The sequence below is a fragment of the Chrysochloris asiatica genome, unplaced genomic scaffold (assembly GCF_000296735.1).
Source record: "Chrysochloris asiatica unplaced genomic scaffold, ChrAsi1.0 scaffold00029, whole genome shotgun sequence".
In the NCBI taxonomy this organism is placed as follows: domain Eukaryota; kingdom Metazoa; phylum Chordata; class Mammalia; order Afrosoricida; family Chrysochloridae; genus Chrysochloris; species Chrysochloris asiatica.
In genome coordinates, this window is record NW_006408547.1 from 7,462,075 (window position 1) to 7,482,862 (window position 20,788).

Sequence of the window (20,788 nt, forward strand, 5' to 3'; positions counted from 1 at the left end):
GTTTCAAACTGGGTTCAGATGAGCTCATGGAACTAGGGATATCATAACTGATGTCAGACGGATCTTGACTGAAAGCAGAGAGTACCAGAAATACATTTACCTGTGCTTTATAACAATACAAAGACTTTTGATTGTGTGGATCATGACAGGCAATGGACAACACTGTGGAGAATGAGTATTCCAGAACACTTAATTGTACTCATGAAAAAGCTGTATATAGACCAAAATGTTCGAACAAAACAAGGGATCAACGAATGGTTTTAAAATTAGGAAATGCGTGTACCAGTTTTGTATTCTTTCACCATAATTATTCAATTTTTATGCTGAGCAAATAGTTTAAGAAGCTGAATTATATGAAGAAAAACGTGATATCAGGGTTGGAGGAAGACTCATTAACAACCTGCAATATGCAGATGATACAACCTTTCTTACTGAAAGTGAAGAGGACTTAAAATACTAACTGATGAAGATCAAAGACTACAACTTTCATTATGCATTGGACCTTAATGTAAAGAAAACAAAAAAACCTCGTCAGTGAACCAATAAACAGCATCCATATGTAAATGGAGAAAAGGTTGAAGTTGTTAGTAACTTCATTTTGCTTGGACCAACTATTATATTCATGGAAGCATTGTTATAGCAGGTCTAAGCCTGTGAACATCCCAGCAGCTCTGGGTCTGAGAATGTTACAGCAACTCCAGATCCGGCGTCGAAGAAAACCGAGGCCACTTGGAGAGGTGAAGCAAAGGTTCAGTTTTATTCAGCTGGCTGGCTCAGCAGAGCTAACTTCTCCAGATTCTGTGCCCTAAATGCAGGTCAGCATGGGCTTTTATGGGGTCAGATTTGGGGAGGGGCTAGATTGTGGACCTGTTTGAGAACAGGAGGGAAGCCAGAAGACTGGTCCCGCTCAGGAACCTGGGTGGGGAGGATTGGTCTGAGGCTGTAAGAACGATGAGCATAAAGCCTCATCTTTCTCCCATGGAACTGCTGGTAGTTTCAAACTGCTGACCCCGAGGTTAGCAGCATGGTTTTTAACCACTACGCTACCAGAGGTCCTGTTTATTTATTAGTGAAGAAACCAAAAGACTTACTGCATTAGGTAAATCTGCTACACAAGACCTCTTTGAATTATTGAAGAGCAAAGATGTCACTTTGTGGACTAAGGTGTGTCTGATCCATGACACGGTATTTTCAGTAACCTAATATGCATGTGAAAGCTCAACAGTGAATAAAGAAAATCAGAAAAATTGATGCATTTGAGTTATGGTGTTGGAAGAGAATATCAAAAGTACCATGGACTGCCAAAAGAACAAACCAATCTATGCTGGTCGAAATACAACCAGAATTCTCCTTATAAGCCAGGATGGCCAGACTTCATCTCTCAAACTTTGGGGATATTATCAAGAGGAGCCAATCCCTGGAGAAGGACATCATGCTTGGTAAAGTGGAGGGTCAGCTAAAAAGAGGAAGACCCCTAACAAGATAGATTGGCACAGTGGCAGCAGTAATGGGCTCAAGTGAAGCAAAGATAAAAGAATGAACAAAGTTTCCTTCTGTTTTGCATAATGCATCAAACAACAACATGAAGTTCGTATTTAGATACAGTGAAAACTGCGAGGGCAGAACTGGATGGGATTGCCTTGCTTTTTTGAATCTCACAAAATTTCCATTTTTGATAGAGTGTAGTGTTAACAATCCCACCCCCACCTCCCACCCCACCCCTGTCTCTTTTTGTGGAAAATATTTTCACTTTCTTTCTCTTACAAATCTCTGCCTAAAAGGTTTTCAGCTTTTACAGATTTTATTGTATTTGTACTTCTATATTGTAGAGAAATGGATATCCTAAAAATTCTGAACTTGAAATCTCTAGAATGTCCCCATAAATTTTAACTGACCTTCGTATAAGATAAAGGCGATCAGATGCCCCCAAACTTAAAACTGAGTAGGGAATCATCATTCTAAGCAGTCAGTAAAGTCACTGCTCTGAGTATATGTTAATGCTGCTGCTGCTGTTATTATTAAATGCCATCATCTGTTCCAACTCACAAGCACAGGAACCTGTATAGGGCTTCCTAGGAGCTGCTCTGGGTTTGAACTGCTGACCCTGTGGTTAGTAGTCCAATGCTTATCCTATAGCGTCACACCAGGACTCCAGTATTAATGATCACTGTTGTTTTTGTGTGCCGTCCAGCTGGTTCCAACACATAGTGACCCTGTATGGAGTTTCTAAGGAGAAGTTGGTGATCTTAAAATGAGGACCTTGTGGTTCAAACTTGCAGTCCAGTGCATTAACCAAAAGCAACACTGCCCCTGAAATGCCTGAATATTACTATCAGTGTGAGAAGAACAAAACAGGACCTTAGAATCACACAGTGTGGAAAGTTGAATCCTCACAGAAATCTGAGATCCTAAACGTATTATATCCACTGCCGCTGAGTCATTCAAATTCATCAGAATCCTATAGGGCAGAGTAGAACTGCTCCTTGGGCTTCCCAAGACGAAATCTTTATGAGAGCAAACAGCTTCATTGTATTCCAGCAGCACTGCTGACAGGTTTCAAAGACAACAACGACAACCTTGGAGTTACCAACCCATGTTGTTGTTCAATACTGTTGAATCAGTTCCAACTCATATTGACTCTATATAGGGTCTCTGAGGAGTGGCTTGTGGGTTTGAACTCATGATCAATATTAATGGTGACAATACACATGGACCTTGCTAGATGAAATACACAGGAACCAAATCATCTTCATCTATGGAAAAGATCATGAAGAAGCTCAATATGGTCAGCCAAAACCATGCCAGGGGCTTGTTGTGGAGCAGACATCAGTGCTCATATGTAAGTTGAGGCTGACACCAAAATACAACCATGAGTATATCTCACCTGAATTGAGGGACTGTTTCCAGAACAGACTTGATCACTGAACACTATTGAGAAGAGGAATTATAAGATACAATCAAATCAACAACATCATACATGAAGAAAGCAAATGTTCTTTAAAAAGACAGGAAAAAAAGAAAAGTACAAACTGGATGTGAGAAGACACTCTGAAACTTCCTTCTGAACTTTGCTGTTGTTTGTTGTTGTTTTGTGCTGTTGAGTCAGTTCTGACACATAGCTATCCCATATGGAGTTCCTGAAGAGAGACCGATACATTTGAATTGCCTACCTTACAGTTCGGAGGCCTGGTGTGGCGCTGTGGGCTAATGCGTCAGACTACAAAGTCATTTGAACTGCAGGATTGGTGGTTCAAATTCACCAGCTGCTCCTTGGAAACCCTATACGGATTTGCTATGGTTCAAAATTAACTTGACTGAACTACAACAACCTTATAGTTCAAACTGACTTTGTGGTCCAGTGCTTTTCCTACAGCAACACACCAGGACTTCTCCTACAGAACTTAGAGCAGTTAAATGGAAGGAATGAGAAAGTAAAAGAATTACATGGAGAATTTATAAAGGTACCTCGAAAAAACAAAAAGTATTATAATGAAATGTGTAAAGATACGGAGTTAGAATACCGAAAAGGAAGAACACAGCATTTTGCAAGCAGAAAGAACTGAAAAGAAAGTTGAAGCTTCAAGTTGCAATATCGAAAGATTATATGGGCAATATACTGAATGACACAGGAAACATCAAAAGAAAATGAAAGTAATACTCAGAATCATATCAAAAGGAATTGGTCAGAGTGTTGCAAATGTAAAGGTAGATGTTTTGTAACAAAAGAAGGGGAGTCGTTGATCTTGCAGTTCAGGAGTGGAGGGCCTTGGAACCAGCAAGGGAGAAGAGCAGAGTGTGGGACCCTATCCAGAGAAGCAGTGACACCAGAGATGGAGGCAGAGACAATGACGTGGAGAGATGGAGCAGCTGGGAACTCTGGACTCAGGCTTTCGGGGTGTTCCCTTTGGTTGTTTGAATAGTTATATATTCCTGAGTGCTTTGGTGTACATCAAAAAAAAAAAAAAAAAAAACCAAAACAGAGGGAATGGAAGCAAATGCTGTTGAACAATGATACATGGAGGGGATTGTTATCATTGCAATGAAACGAAATACGATAGGATGAAAGTAAAGCTGATGTTCTTCCTTGTAAACTATCACTGAATTCACAATAAAAACTAAAAAAAAAAAAAAAAGGAATTTGTCAGTACTCAACCAATTCAAGAGATAGATTATGATCAAGAACTGATGATATTAAGAAAGAAGTCCAAGCTGCACTGGAAACATTTACTTCAGGAATGAATGGAATACAAATTAAATAAAAAAAAAACAGTGGTTTCTGAAGGAAGCTGTTAAATACCATGGAGTCAGTTCTGACTCATAATGACCCAGCACTGATTTTCTGAGGCTGCACATCTTTATGGGAGCAGAACACCTCATCTTTCTCCCTTGGAACAGCTGGTAGATTTGAACTGCTGACCTTGAGGTTAGCAGCCTGATTCATAACCACTATTCTGCCAGAACTCCTTGAAGGAAGCTGCTAGATCAGCTAAATTTAAGGCAGAGAGGTCAGCTCATAAGACTATGGCAGTTGCTTCTGTGATTCCAAAGTTTAATCTTGATAGGTTTTCTCAGATGACGTAGGACAATCATGGGGGCTTGTTAGTAAGAAGTTTTAAGCAAATGAAAAACTACATTGGTGAGAAAAAGGTCAGGAAAGTTGCACTAATAGAATTTTTTTTTCCCCCCATGATTACAACGCACCTGTCAATCCTTGAAGGTAGCAAGTGTTATCCTGGAAGAATTTCATTGGGAAATTTTACCACACCCATCCTCCAAACTGATCTTCTTCCTTCAGACTTCCTTTTATTCCCCGAGCTCAAAGAACATTTCATAGGAACACAGTCTGATTTTCCTGAAGAAGTGATTTAAATTGAAGATCTCAGAATTCTCTGGGGAAAGTGCTGAAACAATAACTTCACATTTTGATATTTTAATAAAGATGTCTATCATTTTGTAGCAATGCTTTTTGGTATCCTTGTAAATTCATACATACATTTCAATAAAGTATGGAGAACAAGAAAATTATAAAATATCATACATTGAAATCAAGAAAGGGGGTAGGGAGGAATGACAAGGCAGGTCAATCTAATACCAAAATCAACAGTAGCAAAAAACATTATCAATTCCATCTAATTGTATAGTGAATATTTAAAATAATGGCCTAGGTGATCAAATTAAAAGGCAAATATTATGAGGCTTTCTGGTCCTGCAAATGTTACAGCCACAGGAACCCTACACAGGGTCACTGAGTTGGAACTGACTCAATGGCACTTAATAACAACATAATCCAACAAATCTACGCTGCAGTAACAACTAACATACAGCACATAGTTATAACTAAATCATAAAGATAGAGAAACGATAGAATGTCTCTAGAGATAAAAAGGGATATTTATAAAGGTAGAATATTTATTTTATTAAGGAAATAATGATGTAAATGTATATGTATCTAACAGCATAGCTCAAAAATTTATTAAGTAAATATTGGCCAAAAAATAAAGAAAACCAAGATAAAGCCATAAGAGAAAGAGATTATAGTATATCGCTCTCTAACAGAGAGATGTTAACAAAAATATAATTGTTAAACATATCAAATTTTGAAAAATTAATTAAAATTGAAAAATTTTATCTTGTGCCCTTTGTCCCTAGGTGATGCAAATACATCCCTGCTAATACATCCCTGCTAACACAATGGACTACTAAAACAAAAGGTGGCTACACAAGTTCACCCAGAGGCATGCAGAAGAAAGGTCAATCCTCAAATATGTGCTCAAACAGACTGAATTGAGATTGAATCTTTGATCAGTAAATACTAGAATGAGAAGTGTCTAACTGAATTAAAATGAAAATCTGACATAAAAATAAACGATTACAACAATGTTAAAATATTACTCAGCTTAGAAACCTTTTTGAAAATACAACTTGCTGTTCTTATAATTTTCCCATTCATTAAACAACTTTATTTCCATAAATTAAAAAACCTTTCAAACCAAAAATGTCCCTAGTGTTTATAATTTAACAAAACTAGTTTAGGATGATGTATAATTCATTAGAAGAATGACTCTGTAGTCTGAATAACTTCCAATTTGAAAAACAAACAAGCACATTTATACAAGACAAAACTAAAAACTTGAAAGGACTACACCATTCTAAATCAGGCAAAAAATATATTTTGGAAAAGAGATTCTATTCTTATTTTATTATTTATTATATGATTGATATTTCTTTTAACATGTGTTTTATTAATATATTTATATATTTTTTCTGTTTTTACTTTCATCATCCTCTATCTAAGCATGTGGAAAAAGGCCTAGTCATCTATAGACTTGAGTCTTACTCATTATGTGATAAATTTTTCTATATCTAATTTTTTAAACAAAATCTATATTTATCATTAATGGCTACCGCCATGTTTCTTTTGGTTGATATTAAAATTTTATATATATATATGTATATGTTGTTGTTGTTGTTAAGTGCCATCGAGTCGGGTCCGACCCATAGCGACCCTGTACAGGGTTTCCGAGGGTGTAAATCTTTACGGGAGTAGAAAGCCTCATCTTTCTCCCGCGGAGCAGCTGGTAGTTTCGAACCTCTGACCTTAAGGTTCGCAGCCCGATTCGTAACCACTACGCTACCAGAGCTCCTTATATATATATATGTTGTTATGTGCCATGGAGTCGATTCCGACTCATAGCAACCCTGTACAGGGTTTCCGAGGCTGTAAATCTTTGCAGAAGCAGAAAGCCTCATCTTTCTTCTGCAAAACAGCTGGTAGTTTCGAATTGCTAACTGTGAGATTAACAGCCCAATTTATAACCACTATGCTACCAGAGCTCCTTATATACATATATGTTTCATCTCTTTTATCTGCTAACCTTATTTCCCAAGATTTACATTTATTCTTAATGAGCTATTCATATTCATTTAAAAAAACATACCAACCAACCTAGCAAATTGCCTTTTAACTGATAAATTAAAGCACTTACATATATGTACTCTAATGATATATTTAATTAGTTATTTTGATATATTTCTTATCCAGTACTGTAATTGTTTTAATCATTATTCTCTATGATTTGTTTTCCCTTCTTTAAAATTTTGTGTTTGCCTTTTTTTAATTTTCTAAATGCATTTGCCTTTCCCTTGCATTTACTTGATAGTAAGCCTTTAGTGATACACTTGAGATTATGTATAACTTTATTTAAAAAGCCACTAACTTAGTCGATGTTGTTGTTGTTAAGTGTTATTGAGTCATTTCCAATTCATAGTGACACAATATAAGGTTTCTGAAGAGATTCTAGTGAGTTTGAACTGCCAACCTTGCAGTTCCAATTGACCTTGCGGTCAAGTACTTATCCTACAGCACCTTAACAGGACTTCCTAGTCTATACTATGGAATTTCAAAGAGTTCATGAAAAATTCCATTATCTTTCAATCTATTTTAATTTGTTGTATCCCCCGCATATCTTTACTTTCTTTAACAATCTAAGATACATGTATCTTAGAATATTGTATATTTCTACAAAACCATCCTTAACTCCTGTGCAGTTGTTTCCTAGCATGTTGTCTGTATTTCAACCACAAATTATGATTTGGCATTAGTAGGATCCCACCTCTCATTTCTCATTTTGCTGTATGGTGATGGTGTGTGTGTTACTGTGATGCTGAAAGCCATACCACCAGTATTTTAAATATTTTAAATATCAGTCACCAGTGGTGCACAGGTTTGAGCTTAGCTTCCAGACTCAGAAAGACTAGGAAGAATGAAAGACAGAGTGTTTCTGAATGGTTAGCCACTGAAAACCTTATGAAAGCTGAGGAACATTGTCAGATATAATATAAGAAGATGAAAACATGGTGAATAGCACCAGAATACTGTCAGATATAGTACCAGAAGATGAGCCTCTCAGGTTGAAAGGCACTCAAAATACGACTGGGGAAGATTTGCCTCTAAATAGAGTTGACCATGATGACATGAAGGGAGTAAAGCTTTTAGGACCTTCATTTGTTGATGGGGAACAACTGAAAATGAGAAACAAACATCCACTATTAATTGGAACATGGAATGTACAAAGTATGCACCTAAGAAAATTGGAAATTGTCAAAAATGAAATGGAATGTATAAATATATATATCCTAGGCAATAATGAACTGAAATAGATTGGTATTGGACATTTTGATTTGACAACCATATGGTTTACTATACTGAGTATAGCAAATTCAGGAGGAACATTGTCACACTCATCAAAGAGACCATTTCAAGATCTAACTTGAAGTACAATTCTTTTTGTGATAGGATAATGCCCATACTCCTACAAGGAAGACAAATTAAAACCACTATTATTTAAATTTATGCAACAATTACTAAAGCCAATAATGATGAGATTGAAGAATTCTACCAACTTCTTTGGTTTGAAATTGATCAAACAAAATAAAAATGTACTGATAATTACTGGTGATTGGAATGTGAAGGTTGGAAACAAAGAGGAAGGATCAGTAGTTGGAAAATATGGCCTTGGTGATAGAAATAATATTGGAGATCGCATGATAGAATTTTGCAAAAAAAAACAATGACTTCTTTATTGCAAATATCTTTTAAAGATAACATAAAAGATATACACATAGATTTCACCATATGGAATACTGAGGAATCAAATTGACTACAACTGTGGGAGAAGATGATGGAAACACTCAATATCATTCATCAGGCAAAACAAGGTCAGGGGCAGACTCTGTAACAGACCATCAATTGCTAATATGCAAGTTTACATTGAAGCTGAAGGAAATTAAAAGAAGTCCCTGAGCACCAAGATATGACCCTGAACATATCCCAAATAAATTTAAAGATCATCTCAAGAACAGATTTGATGCTTTCGACACTAATCATCAAAGACCAGAAAAGCTGTGCGATGACATCAAGAACATGCTACAGAAACAAAGCAAAGCTTTGCTGAACAGGCAGGAAAGAAAGCAAACACTAAACTGGATGTTAGAAGAGATCCTGAAACGTGCTCTCCAGCATCCAAATACTAAAACAACAAAAGAAATAAGGAAGTAAAAGGGCTGAACAGAAAATTTCAAAGGGCAACTATAGAACATAAAGTATTGTAATATAATGTGCAAAACCCTCAAGTTAGAAAAACAAAAGGTAAGAACACTTTCAGCATTTCTCAAGCTGAAAGCAGAAGAAAAAAATAAACCCTCGACTTGTAATGCTGAAGGATTCTATGGGAAAAATGTTGAACAATGCAAAAAGTATCATGAAAAGATGGAAGAAATACACAGAGTCAATATACCAAATAGAAACGGTTGATGTTCAACCATTTCAAGAGATAGCAGATGACCAAGAACCAGTGGCAGACAACAAAGTGAACCAGTGCTAGAAACTGTGAGTTGCACATCTGGAGGAAGAGGTGTGACCAATTTTTCATCTGGCACTTTTTATTTTTCATGTGTCTTTCCTCTTCATTCCAATCGTTTCCTTACTGTGCAGTCCATATGCCGTCAGGCAGGTGGATGCACACCTCCAAAAGAGTCCAGTGTTGCACCCACAGATTTCCCATGGCACAGAGAAGAATCCACCAGGCTGCTTTTTATGATGTCTGATTCTGGAACCCAGCCCCAAACTTGACCTGGGTAGGACCCTTTATCCTTGATTACACAGCAAAGGCCAGTGGAGAGTCAATTTCAATTTTAATTTTGTTTTTGATTGTTGGATTCTGTTTCAACTTCTATATTGTTTCTGGTTTTGGTCCTTTGGCCTCACTCTTGTCCCAGTGGTTGGAGTTTTCTCCCTCTACCTTCCCAAGAAGAGACAGCAACAGTGCTCATATAGCCAAGCTACAAGCATATCTTGTAATATCCCACCATCTGGACAAGAGCCAATACTAGCTGCTAGGCATTGCATATGAAAAAGGAAGCCTATCTCCAGATCATATCCACCAGGAGACACTCAGTAAGCTTAACAACAAAGCAACATACATCAATTTAAGCATTAAAAACCCACATAACTACTGAAAATGTCCAAGAAAACACAAATAAAGATCTCAACCCATGTCCAAAAATAGAAAAAAGTAACTGAGACAAATGAGCTGGAAGGACACACAGACATTCCAGTAGAAGAGCAGGCTTTGGATCTGCCTGAGAAGGAATTCAGAAGACTGATATGGAAACAAATTCAAATGCTCTGAAAAAGGGTTGAAGAAAATAAAGAAGAAGTCAGGAAAGTGCTACAGGAGCAATTAAACAAGATAGATACAGCATTATAAACAATTCAAAACCTGCAAAAAGAAGTCCAGATGATTAATAGTAAATATCAGAAATGGACAATACACTGAAAGGGCAAAAGAGTAGAACTGAATATATAGAAGCCAGAGCCAGTGAGCTGCAAGATAAATCTCTCAATACTGCTGATAGAAAAGCAAGCAGAAAAAGGATTAAAAAACCTCAAGAGAGTCTAAGATTCATGCTGGATAACATGAAGAAGAATAACTTAAGAATTATTGGTATTCCAGAACAGGAAGAATCACAGAAGTCCACAGAAGAGATACTTGAAGAACTTCTGGAAGAAAATTTTCCTATCATCTTGAAGGATGAGAAGATAAACATTCAAGAAGCTGAACAAACCCCAGGAAAGATAGACCCCAAAAGAAAATTACCAAGACATATCATAATCAAGCTCTCCAAAATCAAAAACAAGGAGAGAATTCTAAAAGCAGCCAGGGAAAAGAGAAGTGTTACTTACAAAGGCAAGCAAATCACAGTAAGTTCTGACTTCTCAGCAGAAATCATGCAGGCAAGAAAGCAATGGGGAGACACATATGAAATACTAAAAGAAAAAACTGCCAACCAAGAATCATCTATCCAGCAAAATTGTCAGTCAAATATGATGGTGCAATAAAAACATTCCAGGATAAACAGAAGCAAAGAGATTTTGTCAAAGCTAAACCAACACTTCAAAACATCCTAAAGGGAGTTCTTTGGAATGAAAACCAGCAAGAACAGACAACAGCCAGAGATTGACAGAGGTGGCAAAACGACCTGGAACTGAGTCGACGGATAGCAGAGTTCAGAAAAGTATAAAATTACAGCAATGAATTCAGAGGACCTGTGAGGCCAACCAAAGATCAAAATATTAACAATGTAAAAGGAGGGAAAACTATAGGAACAGAGATCCAGGTGGTGACTCAGGACAAGAAGGCAGGCAGAACAAAGGCAAAAACAGTACAAAAAAAAAAAAAAAAAAATTAACATAATTACAGCAGTTGATCCATAATTATTGATGATTACACTGAATGTCAATGGATTAAACACACCAGTGAAGAGACAGAGAGTGTCTGCATGCATCAGAAAACAAGACCCTTCAATATGCTGCCTGCAAGAGACACACCTTACACACAAAGACAAAAACAGACTAAAAGTTAAAGGATAGAAAACATATATATCAAGCTAACAGCAATTAAAAACAAGCATGAGTGACAATACTAATCTTTGATAAACTATTAGGCCAAAACAAGCATAAGAGATAAAGAAGGACACTATCACAGGATTAAATGGTCAATTGAGCAAGGTGACATAACCATAATTAACATCTATGCTCCCAGTGAAACAGCATCAAGATATATAAAGCAAAGCCTACTAGAAATGAAGAAAAATATAGATACTTCTACAATTGCAGTGGGAGATTTTAATACGCCACTTTTGAAAAGGGATAGAACAACCAGAAAGAACTCGACAAAGCTAGAGAGGAACTAAACAGCACAACCAAACAACTTGACCTCATAGACGTGTATAGAACATTCAACCCAACAACAGTGCAATATACATTCTTTTCCAGTGCACATGGAACATTCTCTAGATTGACCATGTGTTAGGTCACAAAGCAAGCCTCAATACATTTACAAACATCAAAATACTACAAAGCATCTTTTCAGACCACAATGCCATAAAATTAGAAAGCAACAAGAAGACCCAGGAAATGAAGTTTAATACATGGAAACTGAATAACACTCTGCTGAGGAGCAACTGGATAATAGAAGAAATTAAACGTGAATTAAGAAAGCTCCTAGAAACAAACAAAAACAAAAACACAGAAATCTTTGGGACACGGTGAAAGTGGTACTGAGAAGACAATTTATTGTGATAAATGTGCACATCCAAAAAGAAGAAAGAATCAAAATTAACACATTAACACAGCATCTCTAGCAAATTAGAAACAGACCAACAGAGGGAACCTACAGCCACCAAAAGAAATGAAATAATAAAGATCAGGGCAGAAATAAATGAGATAGAAAACAGAAAAACTGTAGAAAGAATCAACAGGACAAGAAGCTGGATCTTTGAAAGGATTAATAAAATTGACAAACCATTCATAAACCTAACAAAAGAAAAGAGGGAGAAGTCACAAATAACACAAATTTGAAACCACATGGGCATTGTCACAATGGAACCAAATGAAATCAAAAGGATAATAACATAATACTATGAAGAGTTGTACTCCAACAAATTTGAAAACTTAGAAGAGATGGATACATTTTTAGAAAAACACAATCTAACTAAACTTACAGAGATTGTAGAGGACTTGAGCAGACTCCTAACAAAAGAAGAAATTGATCAGGTCATCAAAAAACTCCCAACCAAAAGAAGTTCAGTCTCAGAAGGCTTCACTGGTGATTTCTACCAAACATTCAGGGAAGAGCTGTCACCAATTCTACTCAAATTATTCCAGAATATAAAGGAGGATGGAAAACTACCTAATACATTTTATGAAGCAAGCATAACTGTAATACCAAAATCAGGGAAGGACATCACTAAGAAAGAAAGTTATAGACCAACATCCTTCATGAACATAGATGCAAAAATTTGCAACAAAATCCTAGCCAATAGAATCCAGCAGCATATCAAAAAGATAATACATAATGACCAAGTGGGTTTCTATCAGGGATACAAGGATGGTTCAACATTAGAAAAACAATCAATGTAATCCACCATATAAAAAAGATAAAAAAAAACACATGATCATATCGATTGATGCAGAAAAGGCATTTGACAAAATCCAACATCAATTCCTGATAAAAAACACTCGACAAAGTAGGAATTGAAGGGAAATTCCTCAACATAATCAGGAGCATATATACAAAACCAACAGCCTACATTACTCTCAATGGAGAGAAACTTAAAGCCCTCTGCGAACAGGAATCAGACAAGGATGTCCTTTGTCACCACTCCTATTCAATATTGTGCTGGAAGTCTTAGTCAGACCTATACAGAAAGATAGAGAAATGTATCACATCCTAATTGGCAAAGAAGAAGTAAACTCTATTTGCTGATGATATGATCCTATATAGAGACAACCCCAAAGACTCAGTAAAAAAAAGCTACTAGACCTCATTGGAGGATACAGTAAAGTGGCAGGGTATAAAATCAACATACAAAAATATGTTGGATTATTCTATAATAACAATGACAGTGCTGAAAAGGATATTAGGAAACAATATTATTTACAATAGCTGCCCAAAGGATGAAATATCTAGGAATAAATGTAACCAGAGAAACAAAGGACCTATACAAAGAAAACTGCACTACTACAAGAAAGCAAAAGAGACTTAAAAAATGGAAGAAGTTTGGCCATCTTGGCCTCCAAGGAGAGCACTCTGGTTGCACTTCTTCCAACACAGATATGTCGGTTCTTTTGGCAGCCCATGGCACTTTCAATAATCTCCTCCAACACCATAATTCAAAAGCATCAATTCTTCTATGGTCTTCCTTATTTCACATGCATATGAGGTCACTGAAAATACCATGGCTTGTGTCAGGTGCACCTTATTCCTCAAGCTGACATCTTTGCTCTTCAACACTTTAAAAAGATCTTGTGCAGCAGATTTGTGTAATGCAATGCATCGTTTGATATCTTGACTGCTGCTTCCGTGAGTGTTCATAGTTGATCCAAGAAGAATGAAGTCCTTGACAACTTTAATCTTTTCTCCGTTGATAAAAATGTTGTTTATTGGTTCAGCGGTGAGGATTTTTGTTTTCTTTACATTTAGATGTAATCCATACTGAAGGCTGTGCTCTTTGATCTTCATCAGTAAATATTTTAAGTCCGCTTCATGTTCTGCAAGCAAGGTTGTATCATCTGCATATCGCAGGTTGTTAATGAGTCTTCCTCCAATCCTGATGCCACGTTTTTTTTCATAGAACCCAGCTTCTTGGATTATTTGCTCAGCATACAGGTTGAATAAGTATGGTGAAAGAATACAACCCTGTCGTACACCTTTTGTAATTTTAAACCATTCAGTGTTCCCATGTTCTGTTTGAACAACTGCTCCTTGGTCCAAGTACAAATTCCACATGAGCACAATTAAGTGTTCTGGAATACTCATACTTCACAATGTTGTCCATATCTTGTCATGATCCAAACAATTGAAAGCCTTTGTGTAGTCAATAAAGCACAGGTAAACATCTTTCTGATATTCTCTGCTTTCAGCCAAGATCCATTTGACATCAGCAATAATAGCCCTCATTCCACAGCCTCTCTGAATCTGGCTTGAACCTTTGGAAGTTCTCTGTAAATGTGTGATTTTCGCCATTTCTGTATTATCTTTAGAAAAACTTTACTCACATGGGATTGCAAAGAGATTGTCCGTTGGTTTCTGCCATCCTTTGGGTCACCTGTCTTTGAAATAGGCACAAATATGAATCTCTCTTCCAGTCAGTCGGCCAGATAGTTGTCTTCTAAATTTCTTGGCAGAGATGAGTGAGTGCCTTCTGTGCCACCTCACTTTCTTGAAAGATTTCAGTTTTTATTCCATCAACTTCTGGTGCCTTGTTCTTTGCTAAATCCTTCAATGCACTTTTGACTTCCTCCTTCAGTAGAATTGGTTCTTGATCATATGCTACTTCTTGAAATGGTTGAACATTAACCATTTCCTTTTGGTACAGTGACTGTGTATTGCTTCCATCTTCTCTTGATGCTTTCTGTATCATTCAATAATTTGCCTAGTGAATCTTTCAATAATGAAACGTGAGGCTTGAATTTTTTCTTCAGTTTTCCCAGCTTGAGTAATGCTGAGCATATTCTTCCTTTTTGGTTTTCTGATTCCAGATCTTTGCACATTTTGTTGTAATATTTGGCCTTATCTTCTCGAGCTGATCTTTGAAATATTCTGTTCAGCTTTTGGACCTCCACATGTATTCCATTTACTTTAGCATTTCTACACTGGAGAGCAAGATTCAGTCAGTGTCTATTCTGACATCCATTTTGACCTTTTCCTTCTTTCTTGCCTTCTCAATGACTTTTTGCTTTCTTCATGTATGATGTTCTTGATGTCATCCCACAACTCTTCTGGTCTTAGGTGTTTAGTGTTTAATATATCAAATCTGTTCTTCAGATTATCTCTAAATTCAGGTGGGATATATTCAAGGTCATATTTTGACTCTCGACTTGTTTTCATTTTCTTCAGCTTCAGTTTGAATTTGCATATGAGTAATAGATGGTCTGTTCCACAATATCCCTGGCCTTGTTTTCACTGATGATATGGAGCTTTTCCATCATCTCTTTCCATAGATGTAATCAATTTGATTTCTATGTATTCCATCTGGCGAGGTCCATGTGTGTAGTCATCTCTTATGCTGTCTAAAGAAGGTATTTGAAATTAACAAATCATTGTTTTTTCAGAATTCTATCATGGGTTCTCCAGCATCATTTCTATCAACAAGGCCATATTTTCTAACCTCTGATCCTTCCTGTTTGCTCCCAACCTTTGCATTCCAATCACCAGTAATGATCAATACATCTTAATTGAATGTTTGATTAATTTCAGATTGAAGAAGTTGTAGAATTCTTCTATTTTATCCTCAACCACTTTAGTGGTTGGTGCATAAATTTGAATAATAGTGGTATTAACTGGGATTCCCTATGTTGTTGTTAAGTGCCGTCGAGTCAGTTTTTACCATAGCGACCCTGAACAGGGTTTCCGAGGCTGTAAATCTTTACAGGAGCAGACACCTCATCTTTCTCCCGTGGAGCAGCTGGTAGTTTCGAACTGCTGACCTTGCGGTTCGCAGCCCAATTCGTAACCACTACGCTACCACAGCTCCATGGGATTCCCTATAGGTGCATGGATATTATCCTATCACATGCAGCGTTGTACCTCATGACTGATCTGGATATGTCCTTTTTGACGATGAATGCAATACCATTCCTCTTTAATTTGTCATTCCCAGCATAGGAAATTATGTTTTTGTCAGATTCAAAATGGCCAATACCAGTGCATTTCAGCTCATTAATGCCTAAGATGTCAATTTTTATGCATTCCATTTCATTTTTGACAACTTCCAAATTTCACAGATTCATACTTCATACATTCCATGTTCCAATTTTCAGTGGATGTTTATAGCTGTTTCTCTTCATTTTGAGTTGTTCCCAATCAACAAATGAAGGTCCGACAGGCTTTTCTCCCATGAGCTTTACTCCATTTGTGTCATCATGGTCAACTCTACTTTACAGAGGCAGCCCTTCTCCAGTTGCCTTTTGAGTGCCTTACAACCCGAGGGACTCATTTTCTGTCGCTATATGTGACAATATTTCTCTGCTATTTATAAGATTTTCAGTGACTAAATATTTGGAAGTAGTATGTCACTCTTTCTTCCTAGTCTGCCTTTGTCTAGAAGCGCATCTGAAACCTGTCCACCATGGGTGACCCTGCTGGTATTTAAAATACCGGTGGCATAGCTTTCAGAATCACAGCAACTCACAAGCCACCGCAGTAAGACAAACTGACAGAGGAGTGGTGGCCATTTGGTTTTAAGTGGAAACTGTCACTTTAAATTTCAATGAGATCTGTGCGCATGCGTAGTAGAACCCTCCGTGGGTGGGGGTGTGGTGGCCATTCGCCCCGGCACCCCCGCTAGTTAACAGCATGGAGGTGCGCAGACAGCGAGAGACCAATGAACAGATACCCAAAAAAGAATATCCACACCTGTATCTCCGTGGTTCTGTCAGGCATTCGTGGCTGTTCTGATTCTTCCCCTGCTTGGCTCTCCCAAGATGGCGGCTCCACGAGCAGCTGAGCCTCTTGAATTAGAAAGCATTTGATTTCTTGATTCTGCTACAAATTCCCCTACCTGTAAGCCTTCCAAGCGTCTAAATATTCCTTTATATGTGGTTCAGAGTTCTGGGACCGTCCCCTGAGCCTGCTTGGTCCAGTATTCTGTGTTGTTGTTGATGGCGCTCCTTACTGCATGTCTACTCATTCTGCCGTCTGACTCACCAACCTGATTGCTTGATACTGTCCTGGATTCTGGTGAGTACAAAGGACTATTCCTATAGGTGGGAGGGAATTGGGGAAGGGATCAGATTAGAGCAAGGCAAAAAGACTAGGGTCCAGGAATTGACAAAATACCAATTGTAATCTTCCAATAAACTGATGGTGCACTGGAGGCACTCACCTGTCTATGTCAAAATTTTGGAAGACAGCTTTCTGGCCTACTAATTAGAAGATATACATATCTGTGGAGTCCTGGTGTGGCGCTGTGGCTTAATGCACCAGACTGCAAAGCCGTTTGAACTGCAAGGTTGGTGGTTCAAGCTCATCAGTCACTCCTTGGAAACCCTCTACAGGGTCGCTATGGGTCGGAAGTGACACTACAGCACTTAACAACAATAGCACACATGTTGGTACCCTTTCCCAAGAGAGGGAACACAATCAGATGTGGAAATGATTGAGCAGTATCATTAATGTCACATTAAGTAAAAGTTTTCTGAAGAGAATTTTAAAATGGCTGTAATAGTACATTGACAGGGAACATCCAGAAGTTCAAGCTGGATTCCAAAGAGTACACAGAATTGGGGATGTCAGTGCTGATGTTAGATGCATCATGATTAAAAGCTGAGAATGCTAGAAAGATGTTTACTTGTGTCTTATCAAGTATATAAATGCTTTCAAGTATATCAAGTATATAAATGTGGATCATGATAGAATATTCTAACATTGAAAAGAATGGATATTCTAGAACACTTAATTATGCTTATGAGGAAACTTTACATAGTTGAAGAAGCAATCATTAGAACAGAACAAGGGAGCACTGAATGGTTTAACATCAGGAAAGGGGTGGGGCAGGGTTGTAGTCTTTCACCATACTTTTTCAATCTATATACTGAGCAAATATTCCAAGAACCTGGATTATATGAGTAAAGACATGGCAACAGAACTGGAAGAAGATTCATTAACAACCTCCAATAGGTAGATGATATAGCCTTAATTTTTGGAAGCGAAGAGCTGTTAAAATACTGATTGATGAATTTCAAAGACTACAGCCTTCTGTATGGTTTGCACCTAATTGTAAAGAAAACAAAAATCCTCACAACAGGAGAAATTGCATTAGGCAATTCTGCTGCAAAAAACCTCTTTAAAGTGTTCAAGAGCAATTATCAGGTTGAGGACTGAGATGCACCTGACCCAAGACATGTTATTTTCAGTTGCCTCATATGCATATGAGAGCTGGACAATGAATAAGAGAGAATGTAGAAGGATTGTTGCATTTGAGTTATGGTGGTGTAGAATATTGAATGTATCACAGACTTCCAGAAGAATAACAAATCCATGTTGGAAGTTGTTGTTGTTGTTGTTATGTGTTGTGGAGTCGGTTCTGACTCATAACGACCCTGTACAGGGTTTCTGATGCTATAAATCTTTATGGGAGCAGAAAGCCGAATCTTTCTCCTGCGGAATGACTGGTAGTTTCGAACTGCTGACCTTGTGGTTCCCAGCCCAATTCGTAATCACTACACTACCATAGCTCCTTATGTTGTAAGTATTACAGTCAGAATGCTCCTTAGAAGGCAGGATGGTGAAACTTCATCTCATATTCTTTGGACATGTTTTCTGGAGAAAGATTTCATGCGTGGCTAAGTGGAGGGTCAGTGTAAAAGAGCTAGACCACCAATGCGATTGATTGCCACAGTGACAGCAGCAGTGTCCTCAAGAGTAGCAACTGTGAGACACAGCGGGACAGACAGTACTTCCTTTTGTTGTGAATGGCATCGCTTGGAGTAGGAATTGACAGGACGGCATCTAATCCCCACAACTTTACTGTTATCAAAAATTTTAATACATATGGTTATTAACATATAGACTTGATTTTCATTGCTTTTCCTCATATTTCTTCTTTCCCTCTTCTCCTAGTGCCAATTTTTATTCCTCAAAAGGCATCCCACAATAGTTAGATTACAAAGACATAGATGGTGTAAAGTATTTGCAGGTTTTTATAAAGCTGTCATTATTTTATCCTCATTACTAAAATTGATTTTTTATATGCAAATCTATTTTAAGAGTTGTTTTCTCAATTGCAATTTCAAGATATACCACCATTTCTTGGATTCCATTTTGGACTGAGTGGATTCTAATGAAAAATCAATTCTTTGGTATCTGTATATTTTCCTAGAGATACTTTATGATTTTCTTCTTTAATTTGATTTGAGATTTTATGTCTAGGAATGGATTTCTTTTAGTTTATCAGACTTTAATGCTTAGTAAGCAGTAAATATTTGTTGGACTTGCTTCACTTTCCTCTTTTTGGAATTCCAGTAAGTATATGCTTTAATCTAAACCACAGGATATATATTGTCTGTTACTAAGGGTTACCCTTAGCTTTTTAGTACTTATTCCATATTTGAAGTCTATCACTCTTCCACCTTTTAAAAAAATCTTAACATCTTCTTTTCTGAGATCTTTATAAATTCCTCATTATACTGTGCCCAGTCAGTGTTTGCTTAAGCATCTCTATACTGAAGAGCAAGTTTCAGTGTCTCTTCAGATATCCATTTTGATTTTTTCCATCTTTCTTGTCTTCTTAATGACTTTTTGCTTTCTTCATGTGTGATGTTCTTGATGTCATCCCACAACTCTTCTGGTCTTCAGTGCTTTTGTTTAATGTATCAAATCTGTTCTTCAGATGATCTCTAAATTCAGGTGGGATATATTCAAGGTCATATTTTGTCTGTCATGCACTTGTTTTTAGTTTCTTCAGGTTCAGTCTGAATTTGCATATGAGCAATTGATGGTCTGTTCCACAATTTGCCCCTGGCCTTGTTTTGGCTGATGATACAGAGCTTTTCTACTGTCTCTTTCCAAAGATGTAGTCAATTTGATTTTTGTGTATTCCATCTGGCTAGGTACATGTGTATAATTGCCTCTTATGCTGTCTAAAGAAGGTATTAGAAATGAATAAATCATTGGTTTTACAGAATTCTTTCATGTGATCTCCAGCATCATTTCTTCAGCAAGGCCATATTTTCCATTACTGATCCTTCCACTTTGTGTCCAACTTTTGCATTCCAGTCATCAGTAATGATCAATACATCTTGATTGCTTGTTTGATCAATTTCAGTGAAGAAGTTGGTTGTTGTTGTTATGTTCCATGGTGTCAGTTCTGACTCATAGTGACCCTGAACAGGGTTTCCGAGGCTGTAAATCTTTACGGGAGCAGAAAGCCTCATCTTTCTCCTGCAGAACAGCTGGTGGCTTCGAACTGCTGACCTGAAGGTTCGCAGCCAGATTCGTAACTGCTGCGCTACCATAGCTCCTTGAAGAAGTTGGTAGAATTTTTCTATTTCATCCTCACTGTCTTTAATGGTATCACATTAGGCAAATATGCTGCATAAGACCTTTTTAAAGTATTGAAGAGCAAAGATGTCAGCTTGAAGACTAAGGTGTTCCTGACATAAGCCATGGTATTTTCAATAACCTCATTTGCATGGAAAAGCTGGACAATGAATACAGAAGACCGT